Genomic DNA, 16,742 nt, shown 5'->3' on the forward strand with positions numbered 1-16,742 from the left:
TCGCTTAGCTCTCATAAATTTCTTTCTCCCCTTGAGTCATTAGTGTATTCGACCAAGAAATTGGTGGTGACTTGAGTTTTAATGGCTGACCAGGGATGGTAGGTGATGTCAAACTTATTAAACTCGAGAGACCACTTCAGAAGCCTCCCTAATATGTCAAACTTTTGGAGTACCTTCCTTAAGGGCAAGTTAATGGCCATGTCTAGAGTATGAGCTAGTAATTAAGGTATGGATTTCCTTACAGAGATCACCAGGTTTATCACTGACTTTGTAAAAGAGGATACCTCTTCCCTAAACATCCGCTATAACTTTATTAGGATAATAAATAGGCTTATGAATTCCGTCTTCCTCCTCTTTGACCAGCACTGAGCTAATAGCTTGCTCAGTGATAGCCAAGTAAATAAGGAGGATATTTGCTTCCTTTGGCTTAGTGAGTGTCAGAGAGTGAACTAGGTATTCCTGTAATTGTTGCAAAGCTTACTCACATTTTGGAGTCCATTGTAACTTTTTTCTAGCCTTGAGGGTCTTGAACAAAGATTTACAACAATCAATAGCTTTGGAGATAAAAGGGCTCAATGTTGTAACTCTGCTAGTTAAGCTCTGCACTTTTTTGACAATTTGTGGAGATTTCATTTCCAGCATTGCTCTAATCTTGTTGGGGTTGGCTTCAGTACCCCTCTATTGCACCTTGAACCCCAATAACTTCTCTGATATTGATGTACTTATATTTTTTATGTGTTTTAATATCTTTTACCTTAATTTATTCTTAGTTTTTATTTTATTATATTAAGTATTCCTTAATTTATGTTTTTATTTATGCAGGTAATATCTAAATAAAAAGAACTAAAAGAGGAATTAAATCAAAATATTTGAGAACAAATCCACTTTAAAGAATTATAAAGAGAAAAGAATAAAAAAATTTAATTGAAACAAATAAAAAATGCAATTAAATTAACCATCATGCGTGCATTTACGTGGAGCACTAGAAGGCAATAGATCGTAAAGATGGCATGTGGAAATTAAAAGATTTTGCATAAGCTTTAGCTTAAAGAGGAAGTTAGTGGATTGCATTATATATGTCTGTGGCTAATAAATCTAGAAGCAATTAAGATTTTAATTTAATAAGGGTGCATTGGTCTACATTACACAAAGAAGGCAGCTAACTAGAGGTGGGAAAAATTAGGTTTGGATCAACCTGATCGAATTTTGGTTTGATCGAGATGGAGAGAAACTCATCCGAACTTAACCAGAATTTTAGATCGGATTGAATTGGATTGTATTCGGATCAGATCGGATTGGATCTAAAATTCGGGTTGAGTTCGGGTCAATTCGGATTAAGGACAATTTTGAGTCATTTTTGTTAATTTTGGGGTTGTTTAATAATTATTTAATTATTACAAAATTACTTTTACGTAATTACTTCATTTTAGTCTGTTTCCAGTGATTGCCATAAAAAAATATAAAATGAGATAGAATTGAAAAATTTGCGAGCTTGGAGGACTAGGTGAATATCAGTCTCGGTCTTGTTGGAACAACCGTGGATGGCTTCGTGCAGATCAAGCAGTGGCGATGGCTCAAATAGCGGCGGGTTTCATTAATGGCTTCATGGGTTTCGTCGCTGACTGCCGAAAGAGCATCTCTGATCGAAGTGAAGTGGAGCAAGCAGATCCTGTCATCAGTGCAGTAGATTCGGTCGAAGTGGTGTGCTGCTGCTGGCCCACTGCTGTGCTAACCTGCTATTGTTGCTTGTAATTATTTGTGTGAGTTGTGAGAAAAAAGAGAAGGAAGAGAGTAAACTGTAAAGTGACTCCAAAACTTCATTTTTTCATTTGCTTATGTTTTCTTTTTTCTAAAGTGGAGCTCTAGTGTTTGCTTGGAGCACGAAGAGTGTTGGTGTGAGCCATGGTGTTTGTAACTGTTTAGCTTAGTTTAGTTTTTTTTTTTAAAAGCAACCCGATTGGGTTTTCGGATTGGAGCTGGTTTTACCTGACCCAATCACAACCCAATCGGGCTTATAAGATTTTATCCGATCAAGTTCTATTCACAACCTGATCCGATCTAAACCTGAAATTGTCCTGGTCAGACCAGATCGGGTCGGGTTGGGTTGGGTATTTTGCCCACCCTTACAGCTAACACTAATATATATATATAAGCCCACCAATTGAAGCATAATAAAAAAAATCTGAAGCAGCAGAAGCCGAGAGAAAGAAAAGAGAAGCAATTGCACAAGAGAAACTGAGAGCATGAAAGGCCGATTGAAGACATAATTGAGTGTTTCCTTTCATTCTCAATTGCATTGCTTGAATATTCGCATTTAAATCTATGGATTCTCTTTACGTTCTTATTAACTAATTTATTTTATTAGGGCTACGCTGTAGCTTAATTATGAACATTTAATTTCATAAATCTGTGTTATTTTTATTTTATTATTTCATAATAGAGTGTTCATTATTGTGTTCAATGCTTTTAAATATTTGGTCAATATTTGAATGATTTGAGAATGTATAATGAGATCAAGAAAAGATTTATGTGTTTATAATAAATGTCATCAATTATATGGTAGACAAAGATGTACTAACCTGATTTGTGCAATTAATTTAACAATACCACAAAATTTAATGGGTTTTAATATATTGTAATGCACATAGAGATATAGTGTATTAGTATATGGGAATATATTTGATATTGCTTAAAAAAGAGTATCAAAGGAACTAGGGTTATTCAACTGTCAACATGGATTATACTTTTTAAAAGCATAAATGAAGGATTAAATTGGATTGGTATTGTGAAGTTGAATGTCCTAGTGTTTTAATCTCTTGGTAATTTTATAACTGTTGCATTCTTAATTGATTTTTAGTTGCCTTATTTTATTTTAATTTTTAACCTAAATTCACTCATTCAATTATTCAAATAAATTTGGCCTAGAATAATATCGGTAGCTACTAAGATATATAATCACTAAGGAACGATACTCTCTTCTCCATTGTATTACTTATGTCAACTATTACACTTGTTATTTTACACACAAGACATAACCTGAAGGTCTAGTTCTTAGATTTGGGCACATCTTGAATTTTTGAAGGAGCTTGAAAGTTTCTCAAAGGTGTCTTGCATGGTCAAGCTCGTACAAGCTTTGCTATCATGTCATCAATGTAGACCTTTATAGTTCTGCCAATTTGGTTCTTAAAAATCTGATTGACCAAATGTTGGTAGGTAGCCCCCGTGTTCTTCAACCTGAAAGATATAACTCTACAGCACTAAAGCTCCCAATTGGGGATAAATGTCGTTTTCTCTTAATCTGTGTCATGGATTCTAATTTGGTTATAACTCGAGAAAGCATCCATGAGGCTTAACATTTCATGGCCGATGGTTTCGTCCACCATCTGATCTACTCTAGGGAGAAGGACGCCATCTTTTGGGCATGCTTTGTTTAGATATGTAAAATCAACGCCTATGCGCCACTTTCCATTAGAATTCTTGACCAAGACTATGTTCGAAACCCAATCTAAGGAGGCAGCTTCCCTATAAATCCCACCTGTAACCAAAGGTCTACCTCCACCTCGATCGCTTCATAGCTCTCTTGATTAAAGGCCCTTCTCTTCTGCTTAACTAGTCTATGATGTGGATCAACATTGATTCTGAATTAAAGGCCCGTTTCCTCTGGGAGCTTATTTCTCAATTCCCAAGAAGCTATCCCGATGTCATAGTCAAACAAAATATCTTTTTTTTTTTACTTTTCTTGCCATGTGTCATTCAGTAATTAACTCATATTAGCATCCGCATTTCCCCAAATATATATAAAATGGATGAGATTTTATTGTTTAATTAAAATGTTTTTAATTCAATTTAAAACTCTAGAAAAACAGTCACGTTCCTTGTATGGAGATTCGTTAATGGGGGCTTCCCCAGAGTCTACAGGCCCGATAATGTCGGAGAGTAGTAGAATCACATTTTATTTACACCATTTTGACATAATTCGGTCTGCTGAATTTGGAGGCCGCCTCCTGCAGAACAGCAATTGTCACACACGCAGAAGAATGGACCTTGTGGCAATATTTAATAAATTTATTTAAAATTTGGGTGTAGTTACTCTCTAAAGAAAGAAAAATCATTTATTAGAAGATTGCCTTCTCAAAAAGTAATGTTCTAACAAGTAAAGTAGTGTTCTAACTTCTAACAAATTCATTTCATCTACTGTACAGCTACAAAGGTTTGGTTACAGAACAAATAAGATTAAAAAATGAATAAACAAAAATGAATCAATAGAAAGAATTACATTTTAAGCTTTTCTACGACTACTAATACGTAAAACTAAGGGTGGATATGGGTTGGGTTGGATAAGATTTATGAAAACCTAACTTAATCCATTATTAAATGGGTTGAAATAAAATCAACCTAACCCAAGTACATAAACATATTCAACCTAATCCCCGAATCGTCGGGTTAAGTTGGGTTGGGTTGGTTGGGTTGAAGATTTGAAGTCAAATTAAAATTAAAAATTAGATAAAGAAAAATATACGAAAATTGAAAAAAAAAACTTATTGAAATCAAATATAAATATATTATATTCAGAAAATTGTATTCATTTTCTAGTATTTGATATATAAACCTAAAAGATTATAGAATGAATAAATTAGAAAAGTACCTTAGTTAACTGACAATTGAGATTTAAGAGAGTGGTTTTAATTTTGGAGCTCGAGTTTAGAATAGTAAATACAAGAACAAAATAATCTCTTTTATAAAAGAATAAAAAGAGGATAAAAATAATTAGCCGTTTAGATTTTTAGGATTTTGCAATTGAGAATTAATTTATTATTATTATTATCATTATTTTATGTGGGCTGGGTTGGGTTAGATGGGTTCATCATAATTCACCCAACCCAACACAATTGTTGATTGGGTTCGAAAAACATTGACCCACGTAACCTATAATAACTCACTCAACCCGTCAAATTTAAATTAGGTTGGATTCGGTTGGGTTGGGTTGGGTTGGGTCTATCGGGTTGGATTGGGTTTGCCCACCCCTACGCAAAACAACATTCAAGGACTACTTATATGCATAATCCTCCACTGGCATTGTGAAGCTTTGAAGCATAACCATGTAGGATATTTTTGTTTCTATGATGAATAAATCATTTAACAATGCCGAAAGAGAGCGGCTTCTTGATCCTACTTACCAAACTTTCTACATTATATGGTGGTAAGAGACTAAAATGACAGTAAACCAAAGGTTAAGAAGAAGAAGAAGAAGGTGGTGCATTATCGATTTCCTCTGGAGGTGCTGGCGGATCAGAGGGGGAGAGTGCAGGCACAAGTGCTAAACTAGATGCTACCGTGTAACATATACACCTTAATTTTTTCTAATTAAGTGTTTTATGTATTTTTCCTTTCAGTATTAATTTTAAAGTCGTTAGATTTGTTACAAATTATTATAGGTATTCGGTATTAATTTTAAAGTAGTTAGATTTGTTACAAATTATTATAGGTAAACTTAACACGGCTGGATTCTCTTATCATGAATTAATAGATTTGGGTCGAGTTAATAAATGGATCGTGTTTTGAATAAATTTAAATTTTGTCATGACATAAATCGAGACAAATCAAATGCGATAAAAGGGTCCTGTAGTTGGATTTTATTTTCATCCCGGGTCTAGTATTAACTTAATTTGTATTAAGCTTGAAAAAAAAAAAGAGAACTGTTATTATAAATAGAAAGAGAGAGGAGGAGTTTGTTTCCAAAAATAGAAAGAGAGAGACTCATGTAACCCCACCCGACCTGCGACCTTGACCCAACTCGAGCCGCTGATTTCGGCCACCCCTCATCATTTTTCAACGAACCCCACCATCTGAAACCTTTGTTTTGGTCATGAACAACCGCTGGAAAGCTCACGGCTTTGGGAGCACAATTTGCCGCCATCGCCACACGTGGGAGGTCACCACCGACACCATTGGACTTGCTGAGGTTAGAACTATTAGACTTGAGCTTCCTGTCGCTGTTGACTGAAGTTCAGTCATGGTTGACCCGTACGGGCAATTCGTTAATCTCATAAGACTTTGGGGTGAATTTGTAATTTCTAAAAATGTGAATAATTTGGTAATTTTATATTAGGGCAATGAGGTAATTTGACATTTCAAGGGTAATTTGGTAATTTAAGTTGTTAAGGGAATTTTGGTAATTTTACACTATAAGGTAATTTCATAATTTCTGACATTGTGGTTATTTTTGTGATCTGAATTGAGGACAATTTGGTAATTAAAGATTCTGAGGATAATTTGGTAAAATAATGTTGGGGGCATTTTGGTAATTTTGACATGTAGGGTATTTTGGTAATTTTATGCACACAGGAATAGTTTATTGTGGATAGATATTCGTTTCAAGAATTATTATGTAAAATTAGTTGAATTTCACATTTGCGGAAAATGATTATGTTGTTTCCTTGAATGAGAAGGCTCCACGAACAAGAATCAACCCGCAGATGTTGACGATACTGAGTTCGAACATCATCACTCTGAGTGGAATATACAAAATTTATCTTCATTATATATTCTAATTTTATGATACAATACAACATGTTTTGATGAATAAGTATTTAATGTTTTGATTTAATGATTTTCTAGAAATTGATTTTATTCTACGTGTCAATATTTATCATTATTAAAAATGAGTTTGATTAATGATTTCGTTATCGTTTTTGAGTAAATGCATGGTAATAGTTTTAAAGAGAATAAAATGGATTTGAAGTATGTTACATGGAAATGAAATGAGATTTCAGATGGGATTATATGTTTATGAATATGTATAAAAGAAAAGGTTATTTGTAAATCATTGGACAGTATCTTTCCCCTTCAGATACAGTAATACAAATGATATGAGATGAAAGGCCATTGGGGCTCATCTAAAAACACATAGAGGCTTTGGGCCGTGTGTTTGAGCGCTTTTGCCTTTTGGGGCATATGCATGTGTATGATGATTACAGATGATACATATGAAATATGATGATACAAACGAGATATGATGATACAGATGAGATATGATGATACAGATGAGGTATAAGGCTTTTGGGGTCCGTCTAAGTACACATAGAGGCTTTGGACCGTGTGCTTGGGCGCTTTGTACTTTGGGGACCAGATTATGCATGCACATGTATAATGAGATATATGAGATATGAGATGGTATTTCCTCGTCTATCTATAGCTCCGAGGCATGATGGTTCCCTGATTGCCCATCCGTCGAGGTCCGAATATGATGAGATTATTCCCCTAAGTACTTGTTTGGTGATAGTTTTTGGTATTCAGTATTTGATATTATAAGTGTTATGAGTTCATTCATTTTATGCAGATTTACATAATATTGTTATTTCAGTGCATGATTTGAATTAAATAAGTTTATGAAAGTTCTTATGATATTTTGATGAAATTGATTTGGGAAAGATTAAATCATTTTAAATAAATTTATTTTTCAAAAATCTAATATCCACTCACTGAGCTCATCGACTCACTAAGCTCATTGGGTTTTTATACTCACTCCATTTTCATTATATTTTCCCCCCACAGGAGATTTGCAGGTACATCAATCGACCTAGTAACAATAATTAGATTTGAAATTATGGCTACGTGATGGTGTTAGGAATCATAAATGTTTTGTTGGGATATTTTGAATTGTATAATCTATTACTTATTTGTGATTAAAGATAAATTATTGTATTTTTGACATTATATGTTTGAAGGATACTGGCATTTAATTGAGGAAGTTGGTTGTAGAGGTTGATTGAATATTATATCATTTTTGGGAGTGTTAATTGTGTAAATTACAGGTTTGGGGATGTCATAATGATATAGGGACTCTACCGAATTTTTAGTAGAATTCTTAGATATCAAAATTATTATTAATTCAGTTAGGCGAAATTAGATAGACTCGTCCTAAGGATTCGGGGCGGGTCGTTTCAAGTTGGTATCAAAGCATGGTTTTTTATTCTGTAAACTTTACTGTTGTGATTAGAATAAGTTTTGATGTTGTTAAAATTGGAATTGATATTTTGTGAGCACCATCATGATTCGTCATAACAATAGGCGTGGCGTAGCCGTACTAAATCAGTAGCTGAGATAACTCTAGGAGATGTACCTGCAGGGAAAATAATCATGTAAATGAGGGAGTAGTTGAGTCTTCAACGCGTGAGGTTGCACAATGGGCACCAGGAAATACTTTGAACATGGAACAGTTAATTGATAGGCAAGCTTAGATTATGATTACAGTGTTACATAATCAGACTCATGCGCATGTTGGTCATGCAAATACTATTGAACGTGTGAGAAGTTTAAGAGCAAGGAGTTTTAATAGTTTTGGAGAGCCACTTGAGGCTAAGTCGTAGTTTGTTAAAATCAATCATATTTTTGATGTGATGAAATGCCCAGAGGAAAATAGACTTTCCGTTTCCATTTTTCTACTCGAGGATAGAGTTTATCATTGATGACAAACAGTAGAACGTTAATATCAAGGACATGCTGCAATTACTTAGGCCCATATTCTTATTGATCTCGGATACACGCATTCTTTTGTTTCTCATATTTTTTCCATGCATGTAGAGAGAGAGCCTGAACCGCTAGATTATGGTTTAGTTGTTAATACACCTACAGGGGGTCACTGTTTGCGGAGAGTGTGTATCGAGATTGTATGATTAAATTGGGTGAGCAAGAATATGGGGCGAATTTGAATATTTTAGACATTCGAGATTTCAATTTCATTTTGTGCATGGATTGGCTTGCATCTCATTTTGCTATTGTGGATTGTTTCAAAAAGGAAATTATGTTCAGAAAAGTCAGGGAAAGCTGAGGTGAAATTTTTTAGTGAGTCTAGAGTTTTACCCTCATATGTCATATTAGCCATTGGTGCTAGACGGTTACTAAGAAAAGTTGCTCAGCTTATCTCGCACATGTGATAGACACTGAAGTTTGGGAGTTGAGAGTAGAGGATATTCCAGTAGTCCAAGAGTTTCCAGATATATTTCCAGATGAACTTCTAGGGATGCTACCTAACAGGGAGATTGAGTTTTCTATAGATTTAGTCCCTAGAAAAGCTCATATATCTCTAGCACCATACATGTTGGCTCTAGCTGAATTTAGGGAACTTAAGGTTCAACCACAAGAATTGGTGGATAAGGGTTTATTAGACCTGGTGTATCCCCCTAGGGAGCTCTGGTTTTATTTGTTAAGAAAAAAGATGGTACTCTGAGATTCTACATTGACTATAGGCAATTGAATAAAGTTACAGTACGTAACAAGTATGCACTTCCGCGTATTAATGACTTGTTTGATCAACTTCAGGGAGCGAAGGTGTTTTCTAAGATCGATTTATGCTCGAGATATCATCAGCTTAAGAGTAAAGATGTCGATATTCTTAAAACAACATTCAGAACCTGTTATAGACACTATGAGTTCTTGGTAATGCCATTTGGGTTGACTAATGCTTCAGCAGCTTTTATGAATCTCATGAATAGGGTATTTTGCCCTTATCTGGATCGGTTTGTGATTGTATTCATTGACGATATTGCGGTGTATTTTCGGAGCCAGAAGGAACATACAGAGCACTTGCGGATTGTTTTACAGACTTTAAGGCAAAAGCAAATGTATGCCAAATTCAACAAATGTGAGTTCTAGTTGGATAAAGCAGTATTTCTCGGCCATGTGATATCAGCTGAAGGAATTTATGTCGATCCTCACAAGATCAAAGCAATTATATCTATGAAGTTCTCATTCTAACTTGATTTTTGATTTTGAGGTTTTTAATGTTGAGATTAATGGATTGAACACTGAACATTTACTTTTAATTCTTATCTCAACGATGAATTTCAAGATGTGTGGGCACCTTAACCAGAGATAACTATCTATAACCCTTAAGAATGTAGATATCTTTGAGTTATCTGAGCCTACATATCATAAATATGACGAGATGAACTATCGGGAGATGAAGGCTATCTTGCGAGATAGAATGAAAGCTACTAACTGTGGTCACTTGAAAAAGGAAAAGACAAGTGATACAAGTACTGAAAAAGAGAAATCTTGAAAAATATATATGCAGTGGGAAGAAAAATTTTACCACTACAATCACTTCATACACTACCTGATACATTGAAAAGAACAACTTTGAGATCAAGATGTTCATTCTTTTTTTCGATACAAAAGTTGTTGATTTTGAGAAAATTTGAGATTAAGTCTTGATGGATTTATGTCATACATATATACAAGTTTAAATTTCTCTAATCTTCTATTGATTTGAGTGGTTAAAGTTTAATTATCTTGATTTTGTGTGTATTGTGATAGGTATTGATAAACATGTCATTTTAATTTTTCAAAAATCATAATTTGTTTCACAAAATTGAATATTTGTTTGTTTTATTTAAAAATAATAATGAAAAAAATTATTTCCTATCGCATAAAGTTGCAAATTGATGTGTTTCTATTTATCAAAAGGGCATTATACTTATTTTTGCAAGATGATTGGATGAAATAAGTTTGCCTGCACTTTTATTTTTAGGGCTTTTTTTGGATCTAGGGGTTAAATCAATGAAAATCACTCAAGTATGGCAATATAAACATTCTGTAGTCTCCAGGGATCATTCTGTAAGTTTCTTATATAGCTCTTAAGCTAATTGCGATTGTCTGTAACCTTTTGGTAATTATGAATATGCCCCAATTCTGATTCAATTTGCGATTCAGTCCCTATTTGACGTGATTTTGCATTGTTTTTGCGATTTTGTTTTTTCTTGGATATATTTCATGTTTATGATTTTATGACAGGTATATATAAGTAATTATTTTTATGCAGGGATTCTATGAACTTGAGCGCCCATTGGAAAAAATCTTATGTCCACATGTATCTGAAGTCTGCAAGAGGTGGCATGACAACTTGTAGTAAATTGTATGTTACAAATCTTAAACTACATTGCGCCTGGGTCATATAAATGTTTCCCACCGCAAACATAATTAGTCCTTTAAAATTTATGTCAATTGTCGATAATCACTTTCAAAATCATTCGGATTGCGAATTCTTAATTAAAAAATGTTGTATTAAAAAATTTAGTCGATTTGATAATAAAAAATTTTTGAGCTCTCTAAAGGCTTTGTCTAGTTTAGTTATGCAACAGTTCGACCAACCCATCGTGACCTTTCGTTTGGACAGTTAAAAGCGTTATTCCCTTGTTGACCAGAATCAAAAATAATAATTTTATGTACATTGCAATCATATTTAGCAAAAATATGGAAAAGAAAGGGAAAAAAAATTAATGCATCAAAGACTTGGAGAAGAGAAATAATCAGGGTAGAATGGCGATTTGAGGATAGACTTTGACTCAGAGCCACCAAAAAACGAATGTGGAAAGTGTACAAACTTCCAGGAAGAGAAAAAGTTTGATTTGCTTTCATGAAAATGATGCAGTGAACACGCTATATTTTGTAATGAAAGCAACATCTTCATTAATAGCAAATAATAATGCAATGCCCGTTAGTGCGGATGGAATCTTAGGGGAAAAAGATAATAAATAAAAAGCCCTTCATCTTCCTTTTTTTTTTTCCATGGGGCATCAATATCATGCATGCTTTTGTGGAAATTTATTTATTTTTTATTTTTTTATGGACCTAAAATTATGGATAAATATAACAATTTGGAAGTCGGAAGATAAGGTATATATGGTTCTTATTTATTTATACTACTTTTTTTTGTTTTTTATTAGCTTTAATTATAAGATATTACAGAATTGATTTATGGTTGGTGCTTATGTTCTAAATAGCTTAGTGCACTCCGCTTGTTGGTTGCATGTGTTGTAGAGAGAACACTGTGTTGAGTAACTAATTAAGAGAATGGGTGTTCTAAAAATGGGGTGGGTGAAGTGAAGTTACTACTTATAATGTTTGGTTTCTTAATAATAATATTAGAATTAGGGTGGTCGAGTGAGGGATGTTCAGCGCAAGAGAGATCTGCTCTCCTTCAACTTAAACATAATTTCTTCAATGATCCTTACAGTCTTCAAGACTGGCTAGATGAGGGAGATAATGAGAATTGTTCAGATTGTTGCAAATGGAAACGTGTTGAGTGCAATACATCCACTGGTAGAGTGATTGCATTAGATCTTTATCATGCTAGGAATAGGGAACTAGGAGAGGGATATCTGAATGCTTCTTTGTTTACTCCCTTTAAACAACTGGAGTTGCTTAATTTAAGTGACAACAACATAGCCGGTTCTGTTGAGAATGAAGGTTTTTCCTTAATTAAATTTAGTAGATAGCTAATTTCTAACATATATATACTAAAGATTTCCCACAAATAAATATGTAGCTCAAGTATTTATGATCTGTTTTGTGTTTGATACTTTAATTTGCTTGCAGGTCTGGAGCGACTATCAAAATTGAGCAACCTAAAGTTTCTTGATATAAGTTATAACTCCTTTAACAACATCTTATCATCGCTGACTGGCTTTTCTTCACTAAGAAAATTATCATTAACTTATAATAGATTGAAAGGAAATATTAATGTTAAAGGTACGTAATATTTAACCTTTATCTAGTTTCCTGTCTTTGTGGCTCTTTTCATTAAAGCTGAAACACTAGACTTTTGCTTCAATAAAATTAAAGCATTAACTGAATTATTTTGAGTGATCTCAAAATAGGAATTTTAAGAAATTAAGAATAAAATTTCATGCATCTGCATATATACTGTTATGTCATGCCTTGAAGAAAAAGAAAAGAAGAAAAGAGATCGTACATTTTTGCCTAGTTGCATAAATTAATCGTGTTTAGATTTGAAATATGTAACTCAATTTGAACTGTTTGATGTTCAAGGAAACTTATTCTCATTTTATCTCATATATTTCTTGAGAGAGTCATTAGCTAAAGAGAGTTCTGGGGAAAAGTTGTTACACCATTTTGTGTAATAGTGTAATAGGCATTACACTATTATGCCAAATCATGTAAGAACGTCTCACCACCTTAATAAATTGCAAAACTCTCGATAGAAAATTTCTATATAGAGAGCTTTTAATTAGGAATTTCCGACCATATTAAGGTCAGGGATAAGTTAAAAATATAAACTACACTGTATTGAAGTCTATATATATATATATATCTTTTAGTTTGTCCTTAACTTTAATATGATATGGGGTTCTGTACTTTAATATGATAAAGGCAAGTTAAAGAAAGAAAAACTCAAATTTTAATACACTACTAGATAAAATACATTGCATTGAAGTGTGAGTATTATTTTCTTTTGTCTTATAGCTCACTTTAATAAACTAAAGAGATCCTTTATTGTAAAATACTAATATATATCTATATATACGAAATTTCTCAAGTGCATGACGCTAAAATACAGATTTCATATGGACGTAGTTAAAAAATAAGAAAAAAACAAATTTCAATGCACTATTTTTTTCTTTTAGTGTTTGGAAACTCGTGTTTTCTTTTGATTTCTTAGTGACATGCTCATTTTAACCAAGTAAGAATATCTTTACTAAAGAATGACTCTATATATATAGTCATTATCTAGTAACACTCTTAAATAGTGAGGTCTAATAGGTTTATTTTTAAATGAATTATAGAGTCGTGAAGTTTAATAGAATTAAAAAATTATTCGGTAAGGAACAAAAAATGAAGGTACCCGCACTTGAGAAGGATTCTCTTTGTTTCTCTCGCTCCCTCCCTCTCTCTCTCTATATATATATATGTATGTATTTATGTATATTTGTAGCTTGGAAAGAGATTTAGTATTTTAATGTTTTCTGATAGGAAATATTTTAATTAGTATGAAGGAATAAGATATTGGTTCAATAGTAATATTAAAACAACTTTTATTATTTGCTCCATCAATTAATTAATTAATGCTTTTAGTTTAGACAAATTAAATATAATTCTCATATTTAATTTGTTTAAAGTAAAATTATCAATTAATTAACTCTGTCTTAAGTATCTCTAAGTCTTGTACATAATTTATACATGCAGAATTGGGATATTTACAAATATTTTTTCCCCATTTTCATAATCGTTTGTGGATGTATTGTATAGAGGCGTCTAGAAAGCTACAATCGCAAGAAAATGAAAAACTTCTGGGAATTATAGCGTTTGGAGATTCAATCCTTGATACAGGCAATAACAACAATCTGATTTCCTTAATCAAGTGTAATTTCCCTCCGTACGGACAAGATTTCATCGGTGGAAAACCCACGGGAAGATTTTGCAATGGCAAAGTACTTACTGACTTAATAGCTGAAGGTCTAGGAGTTAAAGAGACTGTGCCGGCGTACTCCGACCCAAATCTTCAAAGTAAAGATCTCGCAACCGGCGTATGCTTTCCCTCAGGTGGCGCAGAATTGGATCCCTTAACATCTAGTATAACGTCAGTTATACCAATATCTGAACAACTAGAAAACTTCAAAGAGTACATAAGAAAGCTTAAAGGGCTTGTTGGAGAAGAGGGCGCAAACAAAATCATATCCAACAGCCTGTTTCTACTGTCAGCAGGGAACAATGACCTAGGAATCACCTATGGTATTCTAAGACTTATAAAATATGATATTTCTACTTACACTTCTATGTTAGTTAGCTGGACTTCCACTATCATTAAGGATTTATATGAGGTCGGAGTACGAAAATTGCTATATTTAGTACATTGCCATTGGGTTGTTTACCGATATTAAGAACTTTACATGGAGGCCTAATGAGATCTTGTGGAGATGATGATAACAAAGCAGCAGAGTTATTCAACTCCAAGCTGTTGGCTGAGATGAAGAATCTCAGCAGCTTCCTTCCTCAAGCAAAGATTGTCTACGTTGACATTTACAACCCTTTGCTTGATCTCATTAATAATCCAGTGAAATCAAGTAAATTATTAATAGTTAACACGTCAGATGCTACATAAATTATGTACAGTCCTGACTATGTAAGTCTAGCACTTTCGCGAACTAAAATTTAACTAACATTTAAGCGTTTGTTACTTGATAAAAATTTCAGGCTTTAGTGCTCCGGATAGATCATGTTGCGGCACTGGAACTATTGAGACATCAGTACTTTGTAACCAATTAATTCCCTTCACGTGTGATAATGTTTCTGAATTTGTATTCTGGGACTCTGCCCATCCCTCAGAAAAAACATATATGATCATAGCCTCCCCAATCCTTCAGGATTTGAAGAAAAACTCTTGATAAAGAGTGGAGTTATTCGCACTCCCTTATTAAACTTTTTAAAATCCCTATTTTCTGTAATTACATTTAATGACAAATGTAAATCTATTATATTTTTCTCTCTCTAAAGTCCAAACACGTCCATAACTTGGATAAGTATAATTTTGCACTGTTTACGATTTATTGGCTTTCATCATCGATCCCATTCCAAATGTCAATGAATTGTTTTGAGTCTCAGGCATATAGAAAACTAAAACAAAGTGTTATCGACCCAACAATCTTTTGTTTGAAAAACCTCATGGCTGTCCAATGGCTTAGCACAAATTAGGGAGTGGAACTAAAAGAATTTATAAAGCAACAAAATTGCAAGAGAAGAAGAACTCAGGTGGTGTTTGCATGAGAGTAGAGAATGGAGGAAAGAAAAGTAATATAAATTCTATACTTATTTCCATTGTTTGGTTGGACAAAATATATAAGAATTTAATTTTCAATAGAATTTAATATCTATCATAACGTAAAATTTGAATTTCACACCAAGTAGTGAGAATTTAAATTCCTCTTATGGTGGAAATTAAAGTTTCCAAAATTACCCTTCAACTTTTTAACTTATTTAATGCTATTAATAATTATTATTTATAATTTTATTTTATTAATTTAATATTATAAATAATTATATATTAATTAAATTTAATAAATAATTAAAGATACTTAACAAAATAAATAAACTTATTTATTTAATATGAAAATATAAAAATATAAAAATATAAATTAATTGTCATCGGAACTTCATCGGACGTCACCAGATCGCCATTATATATATATATATTTCATTACTAATATAAATAGTTTAATATTTAAGATAAATGATAAATTTGTCTAAAAAAAAAATTGTAATTGCTTTTCTTATCAAATTTTATATCAAACCAAATAATGAAATCTAATTTCACTACTCTTCTCCACTTCTTTCTTCTCCCTTCCTCTCCATTCTACTCTTTTCCTTTCCTCCCCTTTCTTCAAACCAAACATGGCCTCAAGAGATGGACGAAAAATTGCATGAATGACGAGACCAAAAGTATGATATGAGATGGGTGGCGGAAACATTTCCGATGTTTATTGTTGGGTGTTGGAGAGAAAATCAAATTTGGAAGAAGGCAGTTTTGGAGTTAAAGTGGGTGATAATAGTAATGGTAAATTTTCTAACATTGTTTAATGGGGTGTAGTTATAGTAGGGGTTTTAAAAGGATATTAGAGGGGTGCCAATAGCCCCACTCTTTCATAAATCCTAATTTCTAATTAGTGGCCATCGCACAATTATGCTCTCATTATTTATTCGATTTTTTTTGGGGGCTCTGATTCAAAGATTAATAACTTTGCAATAAAATTGATTATGATCTTATTGAATTATTTTTTAATACAAGACTGCGGCTTATATGTAATAAAAAGACGGAAGGACAAGTACATTTATGTACGGCAAGAATAAAAATACATGAAAACTTTCCTAAGATGAAGAGAGAATCACGAGGCCTTAATATCCACAGTGACCATTTTCCAAATATACAATGATCTCCAATCTGAAGC

At 33.0% G+C, this 16,742-nt stretch overlaps 1 pseudogene; it reads left to right on the forward strand.

Moving 5' to 3' along the window:
- Window positions 1–1,569: 1,569 nt before the first annotated feature.
- Window positions 1,570–15,185, forward strand: LOC18039135 (annotated as a pseudogene).
- The last annotated feature ends 1,557 nt before the right edge of the window (window positions 15,186–16,742 follow it).

Source organism: Citrus clementina, unplaced genomic scaffold, assembly GCF_000493195.1.
Source record: "Citrus clementina cultivar Clemenules unplaced genomic scaffold, Citrus_clementina_v1.0 scaffold_6, whole genome shotgun sequence".
Lineage (NCBI taxonomy): Eukaryota > Viridiplantae > Streptophyta > Magnoliopsida > Sapindales > Rutaceae > Citrus > Citrus x clementina.